Here is a 17457-nt window from a genome sequence, read left to right as displayed (position 1 = left end):
ACCTTTCCCCATGAATTATGAGTTTCCTTGCCTGAAAAACACTTACTATTCCCAGACCTCTGTGAGCTCCAAATATTGTTTCCTCTAATCCTTCAGGCGGTTATTCTCATAGGCTTGGGTTGTTTCCTCACAAACATGTGCTGATCAGTACCCAGCTGAATACTCAAGGGGAAATGTGTGCAAATTTCTTGAGTTTTCTCCCTGCTGTTCTCTTTTCTTCACTATGCTATCCTACAGACTAGCTACCTTGGCCTCTTCAGACTCCGAGGTCTATCTTCTGGAAAAATTGTTTATGCTTTCAATTACATAACTTATTTTCTCCTTTAAACCTCTTCCAATCTGACTTCACTCCCTCTGAACTTCTTATCAAGTCACCATTGACCATCATTGTGCTTAATCTGGTGGTTGATTTTTGCTCTGAGTGATCTGGCCCCCATAATGTTTGCTCTCATCTTACTAGTTTTCCCTTCACTCACTGCACTACAGTTCTCTTTAACTCCTTAAACCTGTTAAGTATGGTTTTGCCTTAAAGCATTTACACTGGCTGTTCCTTCTGCTTACAGGGATCTTTCTTCAGATATCTGCCTGCCTAACTCACTCCCCTTTTTAAATACTTAACTTTTTAATAAACCTGATCATCTTACTTAAAATTGCAACAACTTCTTATGATAACCAGTCTCTAAAGATGACCTTCAATGACCTTTGTGTAGCCTCCCCACCTTGAGTTTGGGCCAGCCTGTGACTTGTTTATAACTAATAGAATGTATCAGATGTGACAATCTAGAACTTCTGAGGCTAAATCAGAGGGAGCTTTGCAGCTTCTATTTTGGCTTCTTGAAATACTAGCTCTCAAGATGTTCACTGATAGCACTCTCACAGAATCCAGCCTCCATGTTATGATGCCACAGTCACATGAAGAGGCCACCTATAGGCTCTTTTGGTTAGTAACCTCAGCTTACTTCAGCTGCTGGCCATGTGATTGAGCCATCTTGGACCTCTAGCCCAGACAAGATCCTTGGCTAATATCTTTCTGCAAGCACATGAGAAACCCAAGCAAGAACCAACTAACTAAGCCCAGTTAAAACACGGTACTGTAGAAGGTAATAATAAATTGTTTTAAACCACTAAGTTTTGGAGTAGTTTATAGTGAAGAATAACTGAAAATCTCTTTTGTCCTGTTTAATTTCAAATCCCCTGCTCTATTTTTCCTTTTTCCTTTGAGCAGTTATTATTCTTTAACAGAGTGTATAATTTACCAATTTATTATGTTTCATATTCATTTTTGTCTGGTTTTCCCAACCAGATTAAAACTCTAAGAAGATGCCAATCTGCTTTCTTCCATAATATATGTCAATTATCTAGAACAGTATGCCTGGTACACAGTTGGGATTTGATAAATATTTTTAGAAAGCATGAAGGAACAAGGCAGTATTCTGTCATAAAAAGTTAAACAAGAATCATTCTAGAGATAATCACAAATTCAACTTAAATGTGGCACATTCTGAAAAACAAATGCTAAAATAAGACATCAACAAACATCACAGAGTGTCTTCTAAATTAGGGACTTACATATAGCAACCTGGAAGGTAATTGTTAGGAAAAATAGAAACTACTTGAAATTATTTTCAAATATTAGAACATTGTAAGACTCTTGGTAGTGATTTTATATTAATATAAAATTTTATAGAGTCATCATGAACAAAAGATGTATCTTTTTATTCAAAAGTATTCAAACAAAATTCAAAACAAAATTTAAAATGAAAAGCATGTAGCCATAATTTTTTAATAGAAGGCTTTGTTGCAGAGCCTTTTTTGAGTGATTAAAGAGTTAACATAATTTGAGTTATACATGTTTATTAACATCAGTTTGGCATTATTTAATGGAATGCCTGCTGGAGATTGACCGGCATTTGTGCTCAAAATACATAAAATATATATTTTTTTAAAAAGAGAAGGGGATAGACATTGATTTATTATGTTTGGTGTCCAAAAACAGCTCAAATTGCTTTTTGTGAAAGAGTGATGTCTTACTATTTCTTTAAAGACATTTTATCTTGAAAACTATATTTCAATTCTTAGTTAAGTAAGTGATAGGAAGAATGGCTGATTTTTTAAGGAAAAAGTACTTTTTAAGAATGTTCATTGAAAACCTTTTAAAACTACAGGGTCTGAATTTTAAAAACATTTAGGTAGATTTATTTTTGAATATATAGTTAGACTCTTTAATAGCACTGTAAAAGAATCATCAATATTTGACTTCTACTTCACATGTCAACATGCATTTCTAAGCAAACCAGAACAAAAAAAAAAGCCGAATATCCTTCTGTAAGCTTGGGATGTATGTAAATTTTATATTAATCCTCTTTGACTCCTTCTCAACTTGAACATCTTACAAGTCTGATTGGGCAATTTATCAATTCTCATGCTCAATGAATTTAGTCATTGGGCACATGCAACTTAAAGCGATGAGGCATAACTATTGGGGGTACGTAGAAACATCAGTTTGGAGAGATAGCACAGACTCAGCATACAGATTGAGATTCATAACGTGAGCAAAGGGCACAGGCTAAAATCTAGCCTTATATTTGGAGCAAAACCAAAGTTAAGACCAGAATTTACTGCAGCACACTAAAACTCACATTTTACATGTTTGCTCTATAGACAGGAACTATTTCTCATTTATTTACCTTTGCACCATACAACCTGCACGTTAAATACACACACACACACACACACACACACACACACACACACACACCAAAACAATGGCATTAAACAAGAATACATGATGTCCTTTGCTAAATAATTTAGTTATTTTAAAGTGCTGCTAGCAGATTCTAATCTAACATTACCCTTATCCTATATTCTTTTCCTTATAGAATGGAGTATCATGACAACTACATATTAAGTAAAGTCAATAAAGTGCCAAGTTGCCCCTGTGGAAATGAAGCTTTATACACAGAGTGACTTGAGATTATATAGTATTTGGTGGTAGAACACTTCTTTAGTGTGATACTAAATAGTTGCTTCTCCAGGTTTAATTCAGAGAAACCAAATGCACAGGGCCTGAGACAGGGTGAAATGAGTGAAGTGAACATAGTGGGCACTTGTAAGCCCTATCTAAATGGGGCAGCTACCACTCACCTCTACTAGATAGTTGCCATGCTAGAATGTGGGTTGAGGGATGCCAGGTATTTTATTCATGAAAGAAAACCTGGAAATATGTATTTATCATGTCAAATCTCTTAACTAATAAATATTGAAATTTACTTCATTCTTTTGTGCTCTATGTAAGGCAAAACAAACAAACAACAAAAAACCCAACACACGCACACACACACACACACACACACACACACATCTGTAGATTAAATTTGGTCCAGTTTACTAGTTGGAAGTCATGGTCCTACTCTAATTTTTTCCAAACAATGACCATCAGGAGAAACTCTCTAAAATTTCTTTAATTTCCTCATCTACCAAATTATCTACACTAATAAAGTAGCAAAGAAAAAAATGCTGTATTTGTACCTTAAGGCTAATTCCTTCAACCATGCTCAGTGTACCAGCTGCCAAAGCCTCCATTTTTCATTCTTTTATTTTATACCTATTTATTGTCTATTTTGTATCTGGTACTGGTTTAGCTTCTTGGCTCACAGGAATGAATAACACGTATCTTAGTACCTTATTTTCAGAAAGCTTATATTCTGTTGGAGGAGGAGAGTTGATAGAAAAATGTGATTAGTTTCATTTAGTAATAAATGCTTTGAAAAATACTAAGATATTAAGACAATCTATTAGATAGATTGGTCATCTATTAAATAATGGGTACCTGGGTGGGTCCTTTTATTTTTTTTTAATTTTTATTTAAATTCCAGTTAGTTAACATATAGTGTAATATTAGTTTCAGGTGTACAACACAGTGATTGAACACTTCCACACAACACCCAGTGCTCATCACAAGTGCACTCCTTATTTCCCATCACCCACTTAACGCCCCCCTCACCCACCTCCCTTCTGGCAATCATCAGTTTGTTCTCTACAGTCAAGAGTCCCTTCTTGGTTTGCTTCTCTCTTGCTTTTTTCCCCTTTGCTCATTTGTTCTGTTTCTTAAATTTCACATATGAGTGAAACCATATGGTATTTGTCTTTCTCTGACTGACTTATTTTGCTTAGCATAATACTCTCTAGCTCCATCCATGTCATTGCAAATGGCAAGATTTCTTTCTTTTTTTAAGATGCAATCAGAGTTAAGTTTTGGGCATGTTAAATCTGAGATGCTTATTAGACATGCAAGGGGGGGGGTTGTCTAACTGGCAGTAGGAAATATGAGTTTAGAGTTCAGAAGAGAGGTCAGCACTGGCCATTAATATTTGAGACCCAGTTGCATATGGGTTGGTAAGCCATGGGACCAGCTGAAATGATTTAGGGAGACATTAAGAAAAAAAGGGGAAAAAAAACATCCAGGGCATAGCTCTGGGACACTCCAATATTTAGATGAAAGAGGATTTTAGATAATAGAAAAATCAATGAAAGGAACTGAGAAATACCTAGTGAGACAGGGGAAAAGCCAAGGAAGAGTGATGCCACAGAAGCCAAGAAAAAATAGTTCAAGAAGAAACAAATGGTCAACTGTTAACTGGAGATCAAGTAAAATTAAAACAGTAAATAGCGGTTGAAATTAGCATTTGAGCATGGGCGTCATTTGTTCCAAGAGCTATTTCAGTTGAATGATGGAGTCATATGGGGAGAGACTGACTCTGATTGCAACTTTATCTTAAAATTACTCCTCTTTTATTCTCCTCAATTCAGTGAATGCTACCACAAAATTATTCAAGTGGGAAAAAAAAAAAAAACCTAGGAGTTACTCTTGTTCCTTTCTTTTACTTACCTCCTGCATCAAATAGATCAAGTGTTTTTGGTTCTATCTTCCAAAGTTATTCTTAATCTGTCAATCATTATTTTTCTCTTTCTCTGTGAAGGAGAAAAGATAGACAATAGACAATGTCTCCCAATAAGTGGACCAAGAAGAGGAATAATAGCTGCAGGGAAGTGTGCTTAGAAAAGCTGGTTTTCTAAAGTAAGATTTTAGAATATGTATGCTGCTAGGATTTGATTCATTGAAGATGATGCAAAAGAGCAGACAATTGCAGGAGCCAAGTTCATGAGAAGTGAGCAGCAGTGGGAGCTAGTGTACAAATAGAGAGGTTTGATATGAACAGGGACATTTCATTTATTGCAAGAAAAAATAGGGGATGGATAGAAGTCTAGTTGCAGGTAGACAGGTACATTTTGTAATGAAAGTGGGAAAGCTTTACATGGAATCTATTTTATCAGGGTCATCATTTGAGAAGAGAGAATAAGTGGAAAGGAGGTGAGGCTGGAGATAAGGGCATCACTGGACAAAGAAGATTTGAAATACTCATTTTGGATAGTGTCAGAGTAAGTATACAGTATAGTGGAATTGTGGAGTATTAAAGAATGCCATTTGTCACTCATGGTCATATATTTAGAGTGAGACAAGAGGACATTATTGTACATTATAAGATTTGTACCATGTGGTAGGCAGAATAATAGAATGGGTGGGTCCTCCCAGATATCTAGGTTCTAATCCCTGAAACCTGTGAATATTACCTTATATGACAAGAGGGACTTTGTAAATATGATTAAATTAAGGATCCTGAGAGAGATTATTTTGGATTTTCTGAGTCTGTCCTAAATGTAATCACATAAAGATTACAATGTAATCTTACAAGAGGAAGGCAGAAGGAGATTTTGTCAGAGAAGAGAAGGTGATATGATGACAATAAATTTATTTTATGCCACAAGGTTTGTGGTCCTTTGTTATAGAAGCAATGATAAATGAATATACTGCTATGCCATGAAGGCAGGGAAGATGATACAAAACTTAAATGGAAAGAAAAGCCTAAGGAGGTCTCTGGCTTTGTCTTTTATTTGGCCTCATGACTCCATTTTGAAGATGTGGAAAATGAGCATAAGGAGGATGCTGTTCAGGAAGAAGCCTGACCACAGCCCTACTGAAGAGGATGAAGGACTCCAGGCAGACTCCAAGCTGTCTGACCACCCCCAAAGACAAAAGACACAGAAGGAAAAGTGGGATTGAAGTACACCGAAGCAGAATACCAAACTGCAATTTTACACTTGAAGAAGGAGCACAAAGTTGAACTTTAGGCATTTCATACCCAGGGTGAGCCTGCAGTTGTTACTCATGGAAACCTCAAACAGAAGATAGACCACTGATGGCGAGGAGGATGTGAAAAGATGAGAGATGCGTGTATCTCCACTGAAAATAACAGTTCTCTAGAGACCTACGGAAATGTGTTCATCCAGACAGAGAGACTTTCCTCAAAACCTGTGAAGGTGAGGGCAAGATAACTAGAAGTAACCAGATAATACCCCAAAAGCTGAATATCTCCTCTTTAAGCTAACTCTGTCCCCCAAATGACAACAGAGCCGCCAGATATCACCAGTTCAGTCTGTGGAAGGCATCTCACTAAGTCAACAAAAGTCATCACCTCCCCTTCCTGCACCACCCCTACCAGCAGCCAGCCCTCCCCACCCCCTCCTTCTCTCCTACTGGGACTTGGACCTTTGCTACCAGTACCTCCACCACCACCTGTAAGTGCTAGACCGCCACCACCTCCACCACCTCCTCTGCTGCCAAGTGCTGGGCTTCCTCCACCTCCTCCACCACCACGTCCCAACTCCGCTGCTGTGCCCAACAGTGGGAGGCCTCCTCCTGCTCTAACACCCACAGGACTTGCATCCCCACCTCCTCCTGGACTCTCTTTCAGAATTGGCCCTTCTTCTAGCCAATGTCCTTGGAGGCCAGCCATTGAGCCAAGTTGTCCCATGAAGCCTTTTGACTGGACTAGAATACAAATAAAAGATAAAAAAAAAAAAGCCAAAATGCTACACCAACCTTTTGGGATTCCTTAGAAGAACCTGCTATTTCAGGGTACTAGTGAGTTTGAGTATTTATTTTCCAAAGACACAACTCAGCAGAAGAAAAAAACCTCTGTCAGAGATCTATGAGAAAAAGAACAAGGTTGAAAAGATCATCAAGTTATTGGATGGAAAACAATCTCAAACTGTGGGACTCTTGATATCTAATTTGCCTTTAGAAATGAAGGATATCCAGCAGGCCATTTTCAATGTGGATGACTCTGTGGTTGATCTGGAGACCATGGCTGCCTTATATGAAAACAGAGCCCAAGAGGATGAATTGGTTAAAATAAGAAAGTGTTAGAAGATGTCCAGAGAAGAAGAATTGAATTTGCTGGATAAACCTGAGTAGTAAAGACACTTGAACACTTTCCTGTTAGGCCAAAAGGAGAAATGCAATCTCTGCCTTCTTGCTTCCCAGCTCCAAATAATTGCACCAGAATTGTTAGGGAGCTAAGTCATAGCACCATCATTCCTGTGACCTATTGTATATAGCAGAATGAACTGACTGCTGGGAAAAGCAGTCAGGAGACTTGTGTTGCTGGATACGATACCTCTCAACCCCTCCCCCCCCCACCCGTCATGATTCCCGTTTCTCTTTTTAGCGGCTTGTTAATTCCTCCTAGACTAAACACTCTGGCCAAAAGGGTAACCGAGGAAGGAAGTCATGCTCTGTTTAAGGTTCTGCCGATGCAGTTAAAAAGATGTCAGAATTCAAACTGATTTTTCTAAATATTGTATCCAGTAAATGTAGCCTGAATGTGCCCGCTTTCCCCCAAATCCCTACACCTGCTCTGTCCAATTGACATGTGACCTTTTCATCCTCTTTGCGTGTGCTTATTTCTCTCTCCATTCACTGTCTAGGGTTGTTTGTTCTCTGGTTCAGGCTGTCGTGCCACAGCCTTTGAAAACCTAGAACTCTAATGAGGAACTGAATGACTCTTGCCTTGACTGGACTCTTGGGGTCTGCAAACCACAGATAAGCATATGGGGCACTGCAGCCCCTGGGCCCCATACAACCTTTCATGTCCCAGGACTAAGAATGTGGAATGGGTCCAGAATGGACAGAAAGATTCTTTGCCTGTTGTCACCTTGAGTGTTTCATGTCCAATTCAGGCCACTCTTCTCAGTGTGGAGATGAGGCAAGGGATAGAAACAAAGAAGAAACTAAGCAGTCAGGCTTAGGGTAGCATGTGAACCCTAGAGACATCCAAGTTGCTATGGCTTGTATTGAAATTTTCATGCCTTGCCCTTGGGTCCACTAGAATGTCCCCCTCCCCTTGGATATCTGGGCATTCAGGTCCAGAAAAATATTGCTAAATGACTGGGTTGGGGATTTCTAGGTTTACTTAGTTATTGACAAGCTTTCATGATAATTTTAGGAACCTTAGATGAGTTATTCTCACATGGAGCATAGGCCAGGAACAACTCTCTACCTCCCCCCGCCACTGCTCCCTCCCCCACCAGCTCTAAGTGAGTTTATGAAGCCTGGGAATATTGTGAATCAATGCAAATGGGGTATAATGTAATATAATATAATTAATTCCCACTAAAAAAAAGAAACTAACATATTCCATTAATTAAATAATTTGTCTTCCTGTGTATTTTTAGCATCTCCTTATTTCAGGCTATTTCCTATTAGCATGTAAAAACATATTTAAAAGTCTCCTTTAGAAAGCAACGATATTAATAAACAAGAACAAACAAAAATGTTTATCTCCACACGCTCAGCTTTAGCTACCAACCTATTTGATAGAGTACTTTTTACAACTACAGGCTTTTATTTTTACCTTCTCTTCATCACCTCTCATCCATTCCTTAATCTTCTGCCCACTGTCTTCAACATTTTACTCTAATAAACTACTCTCAATATTCAGCACCATGCTTTTATTCCTAATTCCAGTGTACTCTGTTCACTTCGATTTTTCTTACCTTTTGGTTCATCAGTTGACTTCCCAATTCTGGTGATATTCTCTCCTCTTGGGTTCTACGATACCACTTTTTTCCTAGTTACTATTTTCCCTTCTTTGTCCATTCTTTAGTCTTTTTTCATGGGCTACCCTTTTAAAATTATTTCCCTAGTGTTCTTAACACAGCTTTGTTTTCTTCTCGTTCTACACACTGTCTTTGAGTAATCTTGCCTTTTTCCAAAACTTTCATTACCACCTGTATACTGATCACTACAGATTTTCTATCTGACAGAATACTCACCTGGTCAAATATACTCTGTTCCTCTTTTCCTTGCTGTCACACTGTGGTGCCCTGAGTGGAGTGACAGCCTGGGTTGTCCTGCTACACAGCACATCCGTACTAGACTGCGGCAATTCAGTATATTGGATAATGTGTCACTGAACTGAATTTGAGTCTGACTTTGCTCCTTTCTTACCTGCAATTGCTTGGGCAAATGATTTGCCATCTCAGTCTATAAAATAGAACTCCTCTAAACTGTGATGATTAAATGAAATAAGGCACATCAAGTACAAGGGAGAATACCTGGCACACAGTAGGGGATTAATAAATGTTAGCAGTTATTATGACTGCTAGCTTTCTCTTTTCCTCTCTAGGTAATGCCGCTGCTGGTAACCACCACCATGGCACTTCTGCTGTGTATTGCAGTTGCTGTGGTAGTTCTCATCTCTTCCACTTTGGATGTTCATGGCCTGCCATTGCCACCCTCACTCCTCCTGCCTCTTGATCACTTTTCTTGTCACTCCTGCATTCTCTTTTCTGTTTTCTTTCACTTTCCTTGTCTCTACCACACTCTTATTATTCTGATAAATGATATTTATCTTTATTATTTATAGTAAAAATGGGAGGGGAATAATCAGTATAGGCCTGCAGGCCTTCCTTTACTGAGGACAGCCTGGAAATGAAATTTCTTTAAAACATGTTAGTGACAAGACGAACAGCAAACATTAATGGTATGTGCCCGTGGGAGAGTCATTATCTATGGACTGCCATAGCAAAATGACTTGGGTGCTTATGGAAAACAAACCTAAAATCTATGAATTTATGTGGCATGTCCCCGGCAACCAGAAATGTCATGTATACTATGTCACACTCCTTATTTAAAATGGATATGGTCCATGCTAAAATAGCTCCTTTTTGGGTAAGTCACATGATTGTACATATCTCTTAGAAACTTCATTTGATAATATGGGCTAGTGTGTCCTGAGTGATAAGAAAGGCCTGGGAAGTTGTATTAGTCATTCTAGATATTTCCCTGCTTTGCCTGTGCTGTTTGATTACATGTACCCTTGAAATCATTAGTAAAGCTTGTTACTGGGTAAATTTATGATTTGTGTGAATCTGATTTGACAACTCAAACCTTTGTGTTTTCTCAATATATATGGTGGGTTTTGAGGTGATTGAAGTTGCTAGAAAGCTTCTCTCTAGATATCTGAGTCAATACTAGGCTATGATTCCAACATAACTATCTATAATAGTTACAGTTCCCTTTCAGGCAATACATTATCACATGTAATTCAGCAAAGGAATGTGTAGACATGTGTATAATGCAATATATAATCAATATATCTCTGGGTCTGCATAATGCCGTAAGAGAGCAAATACCAATTTATCCAATGATCTGCTATTATAAAACTTGTAGAGTTTTTGACTATTAAAAATTAGAAATAATTAACCCATTTGGTCTATTTTTTTGAAGATTTTATTTATTTATTTGAGAGAGAATGAAAGAGCAGGGAGGGGTAGAAGGGGAGGGAGAGGGAGAAAGAATCTGAAGCAGACTCCACAATGAGCATGGAGCCCAACACAGGGCTCGATCCCACTACCGCAAGATCATGACCTGAGCTGAAACCAAGAGTCAGATGCTTAACTGACTGAGCCACCCAGGTGCCCCCTAGTCTCTAACTATTAGAGAAATTATTTCTATAGAAATATATGTATTTCTTCACTAAAATACATATGAATGAAATTTTAAAATAAGGTTAGCTCATTTTCAAAGCATCCCATCTTCTTTTGAAATATCTAACCTGAACTCTTTAGGTATTATTTATGAGATGTCGAAATATAACACAATATATTTGTGTCTTTTTCTAAAGTTTTGGCTGTTACAATGAATATTACATATTTCTCAAGTGTGTTATTTTCGAGACAAATATGTATTCCATCATATTGTAATTAGGACCACAACATTTCCTAGAACGTTGCTTACATCTTAATGAAAGGATAATCATGCTATGAAGCTTTATATTTTAGACATTACATTTATTTCTCTGTTCTTTCACTTTGTGGAAACAATTTTAATTCTTTTTCATTTTTAATGCATCATGTACCATATGAAAAAAAAAGTGTCTTAAATGAAACTGAATGTTGTCTGTTGATAACAATTCCAATATCTGCATGAAGCCCCTTTTCTCTCCTCTTTTTACAGATTATTTAAATTCTCCATTTCCTTTTATCGAGGATTTCTTAGATATTTCTTTAAAATTGCTTTTCTTTCTGCATCTTTTTCAAGATGATCTATATGTAGAGAGGATTACATCTGTAGGGACATGGGAATCTAAGAAACCATCTGGGTTCAAAAGAAAGTGCAATCAATACCAATTACAATGTAGTAACAGTAATAGTCCACCTTTGTGTAGTCCTTTTAAATTTTAAAATATTTTTCATCAGGGCACCTGGGTGGCTCAGTCTGTTAAGCATCTGCCTTCAGCTCAGGTCATGATCCCTGGGTCCTGGGATCGAGTCCCATATCGGGCTCCCTGCTCAGCGGAGAGTCTGCTTCTCCCTCTCCCTCTACCTCTGCTGTTCTCTCTGCTTGTTCTCTCTCTGTCAAATAAATAAATAAAATTAAATTTATTTATTTTTTTTAAATTTTATTTATTTATTCATGAGAGACAGAGAGAGAGAGAGAAGCAGAGGGAGAAGCAGGCTCCCAAGGAGCAGGGAGCCTGATGTGGGACTCGATCCCATGACCCGAGCCGAAGGCAGACGCTTAACCATCTGAGCCACCCAGGTGCCCAATAAAATTAAATTTAAAAATAAAATATTTTTGGGCGCCTGGGTGGGTCAGATGGTTAAGTGTCTGCCTTTGGCTCAGGTCATGATCCCAGGGTCCTGGGATCGAGTCCCACATCAGGCTCCCTGCTCCTTGGGAGCCTGTTTCTCCCTCTGCCTCTCTCTCTGCCTCTCTCTCTCTCTGTCTTTCATGAATAAATAAATAAATAAAATCTTTAAAAATAAATAAATAAAAATAAAATATTTTTCATCATATCATGATACTTCATCATGTATCATAATCTACAGCACACAGAAGCTGAGGTCTCCACATGTTACAATTTATTGAATATAAGGGAGAGCAATTTTACAAAACTAAAATTTCAAGGTGGATTTTCTTTTGATTCTTCTTTGGAAAAACCTACTTCCTTAGTTGATGTAAGTCAAGAAGATTTAAGATTGGCCCTAAATAAAATAATTCCCTCATGGGAGATGAAGTCTGACAATAAGAGATGCTGGCACCCATATGCACGGATGTGGGCTCTTCCCTGCGTTTTGTCATGGACTGTGTTATTGTTCACCTGTATGTTCTATCCTTCTCTGTGGAAAGATTATACCTGGCCATAAAATTGAACTCAGATATACCCATATGTTGTGTTTTGGTCAATGAAATGTGAGCAAAAGTGAAAGATGTTACTTACTGGTAGACTCTTTAAGATTTGGCACATGCTTAGCCATTCTCTCTTTTCGCCTCTCCTATGATGAGGGGACATATTGTGTCCTAAAAGAAGATGATGTGGCAAAGCTGCAGCCAACCAGCAGTGGACATGTATGATGAGTGAGAAATAAACCTTTGTGTTCTAAGTCACTGATATGTTGGAGTCATTTGTTACTGAAGCACAACCTAAACCGGCTTTGCTGCAACACAAGTGTGTTCAGGTTATTAGGGACTGCACTATCCTGTTCTCTAGTGCTATACTACTTATTTCCTTTGTAACATTCTGACCTAATGTGGTCAAATGGCACTCCTGTTGATCTTCCATTGCTGAGAGAACCAACATTTAAAAGACTTTACTAAAACTAGGTGTCAGAAAACTGTGAAACAAACCCAGAATCTAGTGTGATTCCTCATAGTTTTACTGATTTCCCAGTTCCATATGGAGCCCCAGGATAAAAACATTTTGATACAAGTCTAGTCTTTCATTCCTACTCTTGGCTAGCAATTGAGTGGCTCTTACCATCTGTGGCAGACACTGCAGACATGCAAAGATCAGCTCCCCCTTCAAGAAAGGACTCATTGCCCAGCTGTGAGAACCATCTGTTAAGATTTTCAGGTCCACCTCAGTTTGAGCTGGGGCCATCTCCTCCTCAGAGTAGCCTCAGTAAGTGACTAAGCCAAAATGTCCTGCAAGCGCCTCGTCATTTCCTTTCAACAGGGGACTTCATTAATGGGTGATCTCTGCTCTGAGGCTCCCAATTGGGCTGGCAGAGACTGTCAGATCTGCATTGCTGTCTGGCAGTTCTTCCTGCCCAATCCTGCTTTCTCCTGTTTCTTCACAGATACTACTTTCCAAGATAATTTGTACTCCTCACTTTGGCTTGGCATCTGCTTCTCGGGGGAACAAACTTGTGCAATATTTGCCTGCTTTATGAGAGTGCCTTCCTAGATATAAAGTCAGGACTGAACAAATAAACAACAACAACAACAACAACAACAACAAAACAAAAAGAATGCCCGCCCCATTCTCTTCTTCTATGGCTATTCTCAGTGCCTGTCTCCTGTCTGTGTTTATTCACTGGGCAGTTTTACCATCAGCAGGATAATCATGCCTTAACACAAAACAGTAACTTATATAAGTCATACAACAATATATCAAAGTGTATATGCTTGGTTCTGTCAAGATTTTGAAATGAAATATTCTCCTTGATAATTTTCTCAAGTGTAAAGTGAAGATAATAAAAGTAACTTCCCCATAGAGTTTCAGGAAGAATTAATAGCCACTGTTCCTTAAGTGCTCACTTTTTGTCAGATTTTCACGTGCTAATTTGTTTCACTCCCTCAGCTGGGGAAGCAGGGCAAAGAGGATTAGTAACACACAGCTAGTAATAGTTTAAGCTGGGACTGGAGCCTAAACAGTGACATCATAGCCCATCACTTAACCACATAGTTCTACTATCTCTCAGTGAACTTTGTAAAGAACTTAGCAACATGCCTGCCATGGATTTAAGCTCACCATTTGTTGCAGTAGACATTTGATAAATGTTAAACACTATGATTATTTATTCATTTTCAAAGTTGAAGGAAAAATAATTTGAATATAATTTGAAGGAAATAAAGGACATTAAAAGAAAAGCCAATTCAGTGAATTTGGACTTTATCTTGAGGGCATTGAGGAGTTATTGAGGAGTACTAAGATGGGACTGACATTCAGATTTATATGTTAAAAGGGGGACTCTACTTGTAGTATGGTCAGTGAATTGAACTTGGCCATAAATGTAGGCAAGGAAATGGTGGAATTTATTCAGACTAAAGATTAGGGCAATCTGAACTTTGGAAGTAGCAAAAGGAATTGGAAAAAAAAATTTGGAACAAAATTTAGGAAACTCCAATTTAGACTTAGCCTTGAGAGTAAGTTGATTCATGTTAGTCTGGATATTTAATCCATCTGGACTTTAGTTTATTTATCTGTAGAAAGGAGTCATTTGGATGAGGTAAATGCTAAAGTTTTTTAAATTGTGTGGTATCTATTTGGAGAGAATGAGGGGAAATTTAGGGGAAGGGGAGGGAGGGATCAGAGTAGGTGTAATTGTAGGCATGAATGTAGTGAAAGAAATTTGGAATAACTGGTTTAGAAGCTTTGTGCATTTATGGCTTTCTTAAGAAAGCACTTTTTTTTCAGGCAAAAATCTAAATAGAGGGTATTTAACATCCCACTTTATGTTCTTCTAGTCTTCCAATATACTTTTAAACTCCCTTAACATAATAAGTATATTTTTAGTCGAAAAAAAGAAAACTTATAACATCTTCAAACTGTCACTTAAATATGAGGAAAGAGGTCAATCATAGTAGGGATGTTTGGTACTTTATTGAAAAGCATTAAGCAAGCTCCCAATAAAACCAGCTTTCCTTTAAAAAAAAAGATCTAGGATTTATGCAAATCCCCAAAACACTGGCAATCAAAGAAAATAATTTGCCATAGAGAATAGTGAATTGAATCGATTTCTCAAATAATACAGATAATTGTAGGGAAAGTAAAGAAGCAAGCTCCACTTTACTCTCTTGTGCTTTGGCAAATTGTGTTGCATCTGCTACAGACCTGGCAAAGTAAAGTGTATCATTTTGGAAATTGCTGCTGAGTGTGGTTATTGCACACTACCACAGCAGAGATTTCCAAAGTCATTGCAGAGCTGAGGTGACAGGGTCAGTAGGTCTTAGCACTTTGGGGGCTCTTTGTCAGTCTGCTGAATAGCTCTGACATCAACTTCAGGAGGCAGAGTCTATTTTCATTTGGCAAAGCTTCGACAAATAATGGCTGAGCGAATAAAACTTTTGCTCACTTGTACTTTTATGATGTTTCTTGAGTGTTGAATTAAATGAGAAGTCTAAATGATAAATTGATTTTAAATTTTCATTTGTTATTCTAAAAATTGTCCAGAAAGAATCCATATTTTATTTTTAAAATATCAGTAAATGTAAATGTAGCAGTGAAGATAAATGCAATAATATTAAATATTTATCCTAGTTTAGGGCACCATCCCTTCTTGTCTGAAATACTAAAATAGTCTACTTACCTCACATTTTGCTTTTTTGTAGCCTTTCTACGCAATGTAGCCAAAGAGATTTTTCTGAAATTAAAATCTGATCATGGCATTCCATGTTTAAATATCTCATTGTCTCACCTATTTAAAAAACAAACAAAAACAACAACAACAAAAAAACTTTAGTAGGTTAATTCATTAACTAATGCTATATAAGAAATCACATCAAAACTTTGTTGCTTAAAACAACAAAAAAACACTTCCTTTTCTTCATCATTTCCGTGGGTCCAGGATTCAGGACTGGTTTGGCTGGATGGTTCTGGCCTGAGGTGTCTCTGAGGTTGTGGTGACTTGGCTGAAGCTGCAGGTAGATGAAAGCTTGATTGAGGCTAGGGTATCCACTCCTAAGAAGGCTCACTTATGTGGCTGTGAAGTTGCTGATTATAAGCTGGTTTCCCTCCATATGGCTGCTTGAATGCCTTCACAGTGTGATGGCTAGTTTAGCCCAGAGTAAGTGATTTAAGAAAGCAAGGCAGAGCTCTTCAATGATTTTTATGACCTAATTTCAGAACTTACTTTATCACTTCCACCATATTCTATTGTTCACATAGGTCAACATTGACAAATTGTGGGAGGGGATTTCAAAAGAATGTGAATAATAGGAGGTAAAGATCGCTGGGTATCATCTTGGAGGCTGGCTATCATAGTTGGTTTTCAGTTTGAGATAAAGTCCAAACTTTAAGACATTGCTTACAAAACCTTTCATGATATGACCATTTCTTATACCTTCATCCCTGCTACTCCCTGAATCATGCTCAAGCCATTAAAAAAAAAAATCCGTATTCAATTCTTCTAATATACCATACTATTCCCACTCTCATCTCAGTTCTCATATTCCCATCCTATTGATAGACTCATTCCTACTCATTCTTAATGTTAAGTTATTAGATATTACTCTTTTCTGAAAATTTCTCCTTGATTTCCTATTCACTGATGGGTGGCTTGGTTCTGTACCTCTATAATATCTTGTCTTTCTTAAATTATAATCTGTACCACAATTATTTTTAATGATTACTTTTTTTCTCCTCTCCATATATGCTAGTAGCCTTTGAGATCTATGAGGGAAGGGGCTTTGCATATTTTGTTCATCATTTTGCCTCACTGCCCATCCCATGCCTGAAATATAGAAATATTTATTGAATGAATGAACAATTATACAAATGAAAATAAGAATATCTTGACTCTCAGTAAGTGACATTCTTCTAATTTTATAATAAAATGGACACAATCTAATAGGTAAACTCATTTATAATTATTTTCTTTTTTTCATTTATAATTATTTTCATTTAACTTAACTCTCTTTATAAACATTAAAGACAGAAGAGAAAAATCTAATGTAATATATATATCAAGACTAGGTTTTGATACTAGGTTTGTCTGATAACACTGGTAATTTGTTGATTCCAGAGATACATGTCCTATATTTTTCTTCCAATGATCAATGAAAACTAATGAAAATGATTTTACCTTTCTCAGTTACAAATTGGTACTCTGACATGAGAATCAATGAAAGCCAATTAAGATTTTCTACCAAATTAAAATATTTTTTCTTTCAAAGTTTGAAATTACAATGTTGTGGTTAATATAGATTGTCAAATTTTTCATATCTGTGTAAATTTAGTACCACCTGTATATTATTTTTATATTCTAGTTTTAAGGATGAACAAAACATCATTTAACAAAATATAGTGTTATTAATTAACTGTACAAAAC

General features: G+C 37.3%; 1 protein-coding gene and 1 pseudogene across 2 annotated transcripts in view; both read left to right on the top strand.

Moving 5' to 3' along the window:
- The window catches only part of SPAG16 (sperm associated antigen 16), a 951181-nt gene that overhangs the window by 303711 nt on the left and 630013 nt on the right, over positions 1–17457 (top strand). The window lies entirely within an intron of this gene.
- On the top strand, positions 5978–7315 carry LOC148164673 (formin-1 pseudogene; annotated as a pseudogene).

Source organism: Eumetopias jubatus, unplaced genomic scaffold (assembly GCF_037043125.1).
Source record: "Eumetopias jubatus isolate StellerSeaLion01/CBP00866 unplaced genomic scaffold, mEumJub1_p1.0 scaffold_3, whole genome shotgun sequence".
Classification (NCBI taxonomy): Eukaryota; Metazoa; Chordata; class Mammalia; order Carnivora; family Otariidae; genus Eumetopias; species Eumetopias jubatus.
This window is presented reverse-complemented; position numbering and strand designations above follow the sequence as displayed.